This window comes from Protopterus annectens, chromosome 5.part0 (genome assembly GCF_019279795.1).
Source record: "Protopterus annectens isolate FY-2018-M chromosome 5.part0, PAN1.0, whole genome shotgun sequence".
NCBI lineage: Eukaryota > Metazoa > Chordata > Ceratodontiformes > Protopteridae > Protopterus > Protopterus annectens.
The window spans coordinates 871809246-871816745 of NC_056735.1; the positions used below are offsets into that span (position 1 = coordinate 871809246).

General features: G+C 42.4%; 1 protein-coding gene across 1 annotated transcript in view; it reads left to right on the forward strand.

The window, feature by feature from the left end:
- The window catches only part of LOC122802872 (sialidase-3-like), a 535280-nt gene that overhangs the window by 155996 nt on the left and 371784 nt on the right, over positions 1 to 7500 (forward strand). The gene's annotated exons all lie outside the window — the stretch shown is intronic.

The following is a 7500-nucleotide window of genomic DNA, read 5'->3' on the forward strand; positions in this document are numbered from 1 at the left end:
AAAGTAATAATTTGGTTTTCTTGGAGTTTAAGATTAGGCATCTGTTTAAGAACCATTTTTCAACATTTTAGAATGTCTGTTGGGTAATAGAGTGCAATTCAGAGGGGGGTGTGGCAGAACAAATCAAAGTAGAATCATCAGCATATTGTATGCAGGTAGCAGAGGACAGACTGGTATGTAGGTCATTGATGAAGACTGAGAACAGAAGGGGGCCCAGTATTGGTCCTTGGGGGACTCCAAGGGTAATAGGTAGTAGGTTGGATAAGCTGTTTTCCAAGTGCACTGCCTGTTGCCTGTTAAGGAGATATGATTTGAACCATTTTATTACACCAGAGTCAAGAGCAAAAGTTTTAAGTAAGTTTAATAGTATCTGGTGGTTGACCATATCAAAAGCTTTGGATAGGTCAATAAAGAGAGCAGAGGTTAGTATGTTATTGTTCCGTTTTTTGTTGATAGTCAGTAAAAGAAAGAAGGACTGAGGTTGTGCTGTGGTAAGGCCTGAAGCCATGTTGACAGTCAGCTAGTAGGTTGTGGTTTAATAGGTGTTAATGAAGTTGTTTTTGGATGCATTTCTCCATGATTTTAGCTAAGGGGGAGAGTAAGGCTATGGGACGGTACTTTGAGAGTTCTGTAGAGATTCCTCCTTTATGCAGGGGAATGATATGCAAAATTTTCCAAAGTGAAGGAATGCAGCCTTCAACAATGATTCTGTTAATCAGGATGGAAATGGGATAGGCTAATGGATTGGCTGCAATTTTTAGATACTGAGCTGGTAAAAGGTTAGCAGAAGGCGAGGAGATTTTAAGTTTGTGGAGGAGAGAATGAATAAGTGAGGTGGGTACAGGTTGCAGTTGAAAGGTGGGAATGGAAGTGTTAGTAGAGGGGGACTGAGAGGAGATATTAGGGGCTAGATGGTTAGCTAGAGACAGGACAGTTTCAGTGAAGAAGGTATTGAAGGCATCAGCAGTTTGTTTTGGGTTGTTTTTGGATTTTTGAGTTTTAGATTCTTGAGTACACAGTGTAGGTTTTAGATCTGCACCTGTTAGCCTTATACATTTTTCAGTACATTCACAGCTGCATACGACTGAAATGGAAAGATTTACACAAGACAATGCTGGCAGACAAAAAAGTAAAACACATTCTGATGGGAATATGTACTGTTGTTCTTTTACAGTTATTTGACATGCAAATTCTAAAGTATGCAGACAGGCAGTGCTAAAACAGTTCACCTCAGTTAATGTATTCTGCAGGATATACACTTTTCTATTTATCAGGTACAAGTGAGATGACACACACCAATGTTTGGGATCACCTTTATTAGTTTTGACATACATATCTGTATATGACTCAGAACTCCACAATTACTATTTCTGCATGATCTGCACAGGGGAATGCTTTTCATTTGTAACTGTTACAGTAGCCCTAACATGGCACTTTCTTGGCAGGTTTACTGAGACACACTCATACATATTCTAATATCCCTCTCCTGCATATTGCACCTTGTTTTCTACTGATATCTGTCTTACACAGCAGCTGAGAATACTCCATTGTAACACTGGCAGCCTTACACAGGCATTTATTCCTTACTTTTACAGCACAATTTTATATATATACAAGCAGTACTACCATTACTAAAATTTTAATTTCTTACTGCTAATAGTAGGGGGTATTCTGTACTCACCACACAGCTGATGCAGCCAAGCCAGTCACTGTGCATGAGCCTGCACATTTTGGGACCTCTCCACAGCAGCTGTATGGGGAGACATCACACATTAATCACACCTGCACAGTCACAAGTTGACATTTTTCATACTTAGAGATACATAAGACTGCATACTTACAGACAGGTAGGACATCCTGTGCTCGGGCTTTTTGGATCCACTGGTCCAAGATTGCACCCCTCCTTTGCTTCAGGTCATTATGGGGATGATGTACCTGCTCATCAGTCCGGGGTATGCCAGTGGCACTGGTGAGATCACGTGCAAGCTGGTTCCGGGCCTCCACTTTGTACTATGAGCCCTGGACTAGCCCTGCAGCAGCCTGCCATTATGGTTTTTAACCAGGAGCCCAACCATGACCCTGGACTCCTGGATGCCCCAACATTGCACTTGGAAGCCCACACTTTCTCCGACACCAGCCATTTTGGTCCTGCTGTGTGCAAACCCAAATGGTTGTGGCTATATTCCCACCTGTGCAGTTTAAATAGGGCTGTTTTCCTGCACTTTTTAGTGATTGACCGGTTTTAATATGCTGCACTTATGCTTAGCTCCATGCAAATCCACATAGCAATGCTTACACCAGCTAAGCAGAGCTGAATTCAGGTAAGCAATGCTTACACTAGCAAAGCATTGCTTAAATCTATTTTTTTTCATTAAAGTTATAAATAGTTTTTTTACATTTATATTTTACATATTCTCCACCCTACTGTGCTATACTTGAGACATATGATTGACATCTATCATTCAAATTTCTTAAAGGTTTATTAAATAATTTGGCCAAGGGGGATTCAAACTGAGCATGTTCAACATGCTATACCATGGCAGTACCACTATGCTACAACAACTTCATGACTTTTTCCTTCCCAGTAGCACTTGTCTATCACTTTTAGGATTTCAGCCAACCTAAGAATAGCGGTTTGCCACACAAACAAGCTGTGTGGCTCATAAACTTTGGATTTACTTCATGAAAAAAAAATTATTATTCCATTTTTTTATGTTTTACTTCTTTTCTCTTGCCCTACTACTTCCATGCATGTAGGGCAAGAGTGCATACATTTGGGGTTGTGCACTTGAAGGCTGCTGCCTTCTATAAGTGTTTTTGTGTTTTGTTTTTATTTTCAGTGTCCGTGGACATTGAAATATTAGCTATTTATATTTCAGTGTCTGCGGACACTCACTTACTATATAATATTACAGCCAGGCTCTAATATTATATAGTTTGACACTCATCCATTTCAGAAAGTGCCGTTTGGCACTTTCAGAGTGAAGGGGATGTGTTTCAGGTGCTGGGACTTCTGACACATGCCCCCTACGCTCGTTCCTGGTTCATGTCCATTTAGTTTAGATAGCAGCACACATTCATGCATATGCAAGGTGCGCTGCTATCTTAAATGGACACAAACCACTCCGTGAAAGAATAGCCTTATTACTGCATGGAGCTTCATGAATCCGGGATCTATATATATATATATATATATATATATATATATATATATATATATATATGTATATATCTGTATATATATATATATATATATATATATATATATATATATACACACATATATATATATATATATATATATATATATATATATATATATATATATATATAGGCTAATGGCCCTGGAACCTTTACAAGCCTAGCCCATAGGATTACCCTTGCATTCTGCCACCTGACCTTAGTTTCCAGTGCTTCTGTTGAGTAGAGCCACTGGAGTGATCCCCAGGGTGAATTTTCTATTTCCCATGTACTCATCAAGATTTATCTTGAAAAGGGCCAGTGAGGTGCTCTGTTTGACAAGTATGGGAAGTCTATTCCATAGCATGGGCAGTCTCTGGGTTATGAACCTTTCCCTCCAGCATGTTCTGTTGATTGTGGTAATGAGGTTGAGGTCTTTGGAGCGTGTGGTGCAGAGGGATTGAGATTTCTTTAGATGTAGCATTGCTAACAGAGCTGGGTCAGACATGGCTTTGTAAGTCAAGCAGAGATCACCTCTAAGTAAGCAATATGCGACAGAGAATAGTGGAAGTTTTTTTTAGACTGTCCATATAGAACAAGTGTTTAAGGCCTAGGATCCTCTTTGTGAGGTACTTTTGTGGCCTCTCCAGTTGTTACAGATGTCTAGTGAGGTACATGCCAAATGGGGCATTGTACTCAATGATTGGCCTAATGAGGGAAGAGTAGAGGGAGACAATGACCTCTTTCTTCCTGGATGCAAAACCCTTAGTAATCTAATGTGCCACATAGAAGGACTTTCTGACCACAGTGACAGTGTGGTGGTCAAAAGAGAGGTTGCTGTCAGCCTGTGTTCACAGATCTCTTATAATGCCTTCTGTGTTCAGTGGACTATCATCAATGTGGTAGCTGATGAGAAATGTTTTTTTTCTCAAAGGGGATGATGATACATTTTTGACATTGAGCTTAAGGCCATGGTTCTAACACCAGTCATTGGTCTCCACGAGGCCTTTCTGTAGGATGTCAACATCACTTGGGGAGTTAATAATGGCTTCCAAATTGCAATCATCTGTGAACTTTGTCAGACAGAATCCCTTTGTGTTGGACTGGACTTCTGAGAAGTAGATACCAAACAGAAGAGGACCCAGGACCAATCCCTGTGGGATACCACAAATTACTGGTCTGCAGTCTGACTTGGAAACAGCTACTTTCACACTATGGGTTCTATCTGTGATCCAGTTTGCAACCCACCTAGTGATATAGGGGTTGATGCCTAGTTTAGTGAGTTTTTGTATGATTCCTGAGTGGGGAATGTTATCAAAGGCCTTGGCCAGATCAAGGTAGGCTGCATGAACCAACTTGCCTTCATCCACAGCTCTGGTGACTGACTCAAAGAAGTCAACCAAGTTGAGCAGGCATGATCTACCCTTCTCAACACCAAACTGTGTGCGATCCAGAGTTTGGAGATTCCCTATATCCAGGTTTATTAGGTCCATGATGATGCGTTCCATAGCTTTGCATATCAGACTTGTCGGGCTAATGGGGTGATAGTTCCCAGAGTCTGCAGTTGCTCCTCCTTTGTGGAGAGGGATGGCTATAGCAGTGTGCCATTCGGTAGGGACAAAGCTTGAGGTGAAGCTGTGAATGAAAAGGGCACACAGGTGATGTGCCAGTTCACTCTGTAGTTCATGTAGAACACTGCCAGGGATATTATCAGGTCCCATAGAAGCTCTATTCTTGGCCTTGGACAGTGCTGTTTTAACTTGTGCAGCAGTAATGCTGGGTGCCTGGCAATCTACTGGCATTGTGATTGGTCCTTTGGGGGGTAGAGGGGTAAAGTTGGTACTGAATCTGTCAGCCAGTATATTGGCAATATCTTTTGGCTTGGCATAGGAGTTACCATTGTGTAGTAGCTCAGAGCATATCTGGGTATTGCCGTGGAGGTTCTTTACATTACTATAGAAGGCCTTGTGGTTGTCTTTACTATCTGCTGCAATTCTGTTTCCATAGCTAGCTTTAGAGGATTTGATGAGGGATCTCAACTTTTTGTTGAGGCTAATAAGGGAGTTTTTCCAGTCTTGGGACTTCACTTTATTCTGCATCAGTTTCCACCTTCTGTTGTAGAGTTTGCTTATGGCAGGGAACCACCAGACTAGCTTCCGTTTTTTAGAGGAGAGTGTCTTGGTTCTATTTGGTATGGCGAGATCCATGCATTTGTGTACGTGTTTGTACAGTGCATTGGTGTATGATTTGGAGGTCGGCGGTTATGCAACTATTCTTCATTTGCATGGGTGCCGTGAAGTTAGCTACCTCTGTTCTTAGGAGCCAAAAGTTAGCTTTGGAGAAGTTTTTCATGGTGGTTACCTTTACAGGGGAGAGGGATGTGGATGTTCAAGGTGATTAGTTTGTGGTCAGATCTAACCAGGGAGGAATTGACTACTGATGTAGAGAAACAGTCACCCATGTTGCTATCTCTAGTGGGGGTAAGAACATGCTGGTCCAGGGCACTGGAATTAATGAATTCCAGGAAACTTTGGGCAAGTGTATTGGTACATGAGTAGTTTTCTCAGTTAATGGAGGGGTAGTTGAAGTCATCCAGAATGACTGTGTTAGGTTGGACCCTAATATTCTCCAGGGTGCTTAGGAATGTGGAGTGAGTGTCTTGGGACAAGGTTGGGGACCTATAACAGGCTACAACCTGAATCGATGTCTTACCCAATGTTAGCTGCATTTGAAGTATCTCTGATGCATTATGTTGGGCTACCAGTCTGGAGGTGTGTGCATCCTTTATGAATATGAAAACACCACCACCTTTGGAGCTTTGGTCCAAGTTCTGGGGCCGAAAGGTGGGGAATGAGTTATAGCCTGGTAGTGCAGGGGTGCTTTCTGCTGCCTTGAACCAGGTCTCTGTTACAGCACAAATGTCAATGTTCTCCATTTTTAGGAGTGCTTCCAGCAAGTGCATTTTGAGGTTAATACTTCTAGCATTGAGCAGCATGATCCTCAGATTGCATTTGTTTGTAGCTGTTACCATGGTAATTTGGTCTTTGGAACACCACCTAAAAAAGGCACTATAGGGGTGGCAAGAGCCTTGGCCGGTATCTGGAAGCCCAGGGTTGACAGATGTAGGCCATCTCTGGCAAAGCATCAAGGTGTGTCAGTCATGTCATCCCAGGCAGACAGATACTGGATCCCCTTAGAAAAACACCAGAAACTTAGCCAATTGTTGAACTCAATCATTTTCTGCTTGTACTGTGGAATCATTCTGGGTGATGGTAGGATGCTGCTCAGGGCTAGGGTTGTACCCACCTGGGCTACATAGTCTGAGAGCTCCTCCATGTCTCTTTTCATGTAGTTCAGGGAGGTATGTCTCAGGTCATTCACACCCACATGTACGACAGAGTCATATTTGTACCTGTTGTTGAGGGAACTGAGTGCATGTGTTATATGGTGGATCCTGGCACCTGACAGGCAGTTGACTCCTTATTGAACCTACTGAGTGGGACATAAGTATGCATCACTATCGAGTTACCTATGACTAGTGTGCTGAGCATGCTGTTTTGCCTAAGGGGCTTTGATTGAGTAGCACACTGTTTAGGAGGGTTATGAGTCTCGTAATTAGTGTTGTGTTGTGGTGGTCGAGTGCATTTCTGCCTTGGAGGTCTCTGCTGTTTGGGTAGATTTTTGAGAGCCTCCATGAAGGTGGGTGTGTGGTTTGTGTTTTTATGTAATGGCAGCATCTTGGCTGGAGAGTGCGTGGCTTCCAGTTTGGAAGTGCACCTCTCACAAGTCTGAGTGTTGGGAGGTAAGAGGAGAGGGTTGTCAGTGTACATGAGGCAGTTGCTGCATTGCCTCAGGATGCCCAAGTTCACCAGGTTAACAGGAGAAAGCACAGGAAACTCACCTTTAGACATGCCTGGAGGGGTGGGAATTAATAATAGGTACTGGAGCTGTTTCCTTGTAGAACATTTAATGTTGGTAGCACTTTTGTGGACTACAACTATTGCTACAAGAAGTCTGGTATGGTAAAGTCCTAGACAAATATGCTAGTAAAAGTGCAGCAGAGGAGGGAACTAGCAGATCTAAGGGAAAAATTGAAGAGCAGACTCTGACACCTATCAGAAGCTTACAAACAGTTCGGGATACAGCAAATCTGTATCTGGACTAGACTAGTTACAGGAAAGGCGAGAAACAAGCGCAATGCAGGCTTTTAAACCAGAAAGTTTAAAGAGATGGAAAAACTGCCCAAACGGCCAATAAACTATAAATTCTGGGCCAGAAACTACTCCCCTTGTGGTAGATAGGCTGTCTAGTTCTTACCAC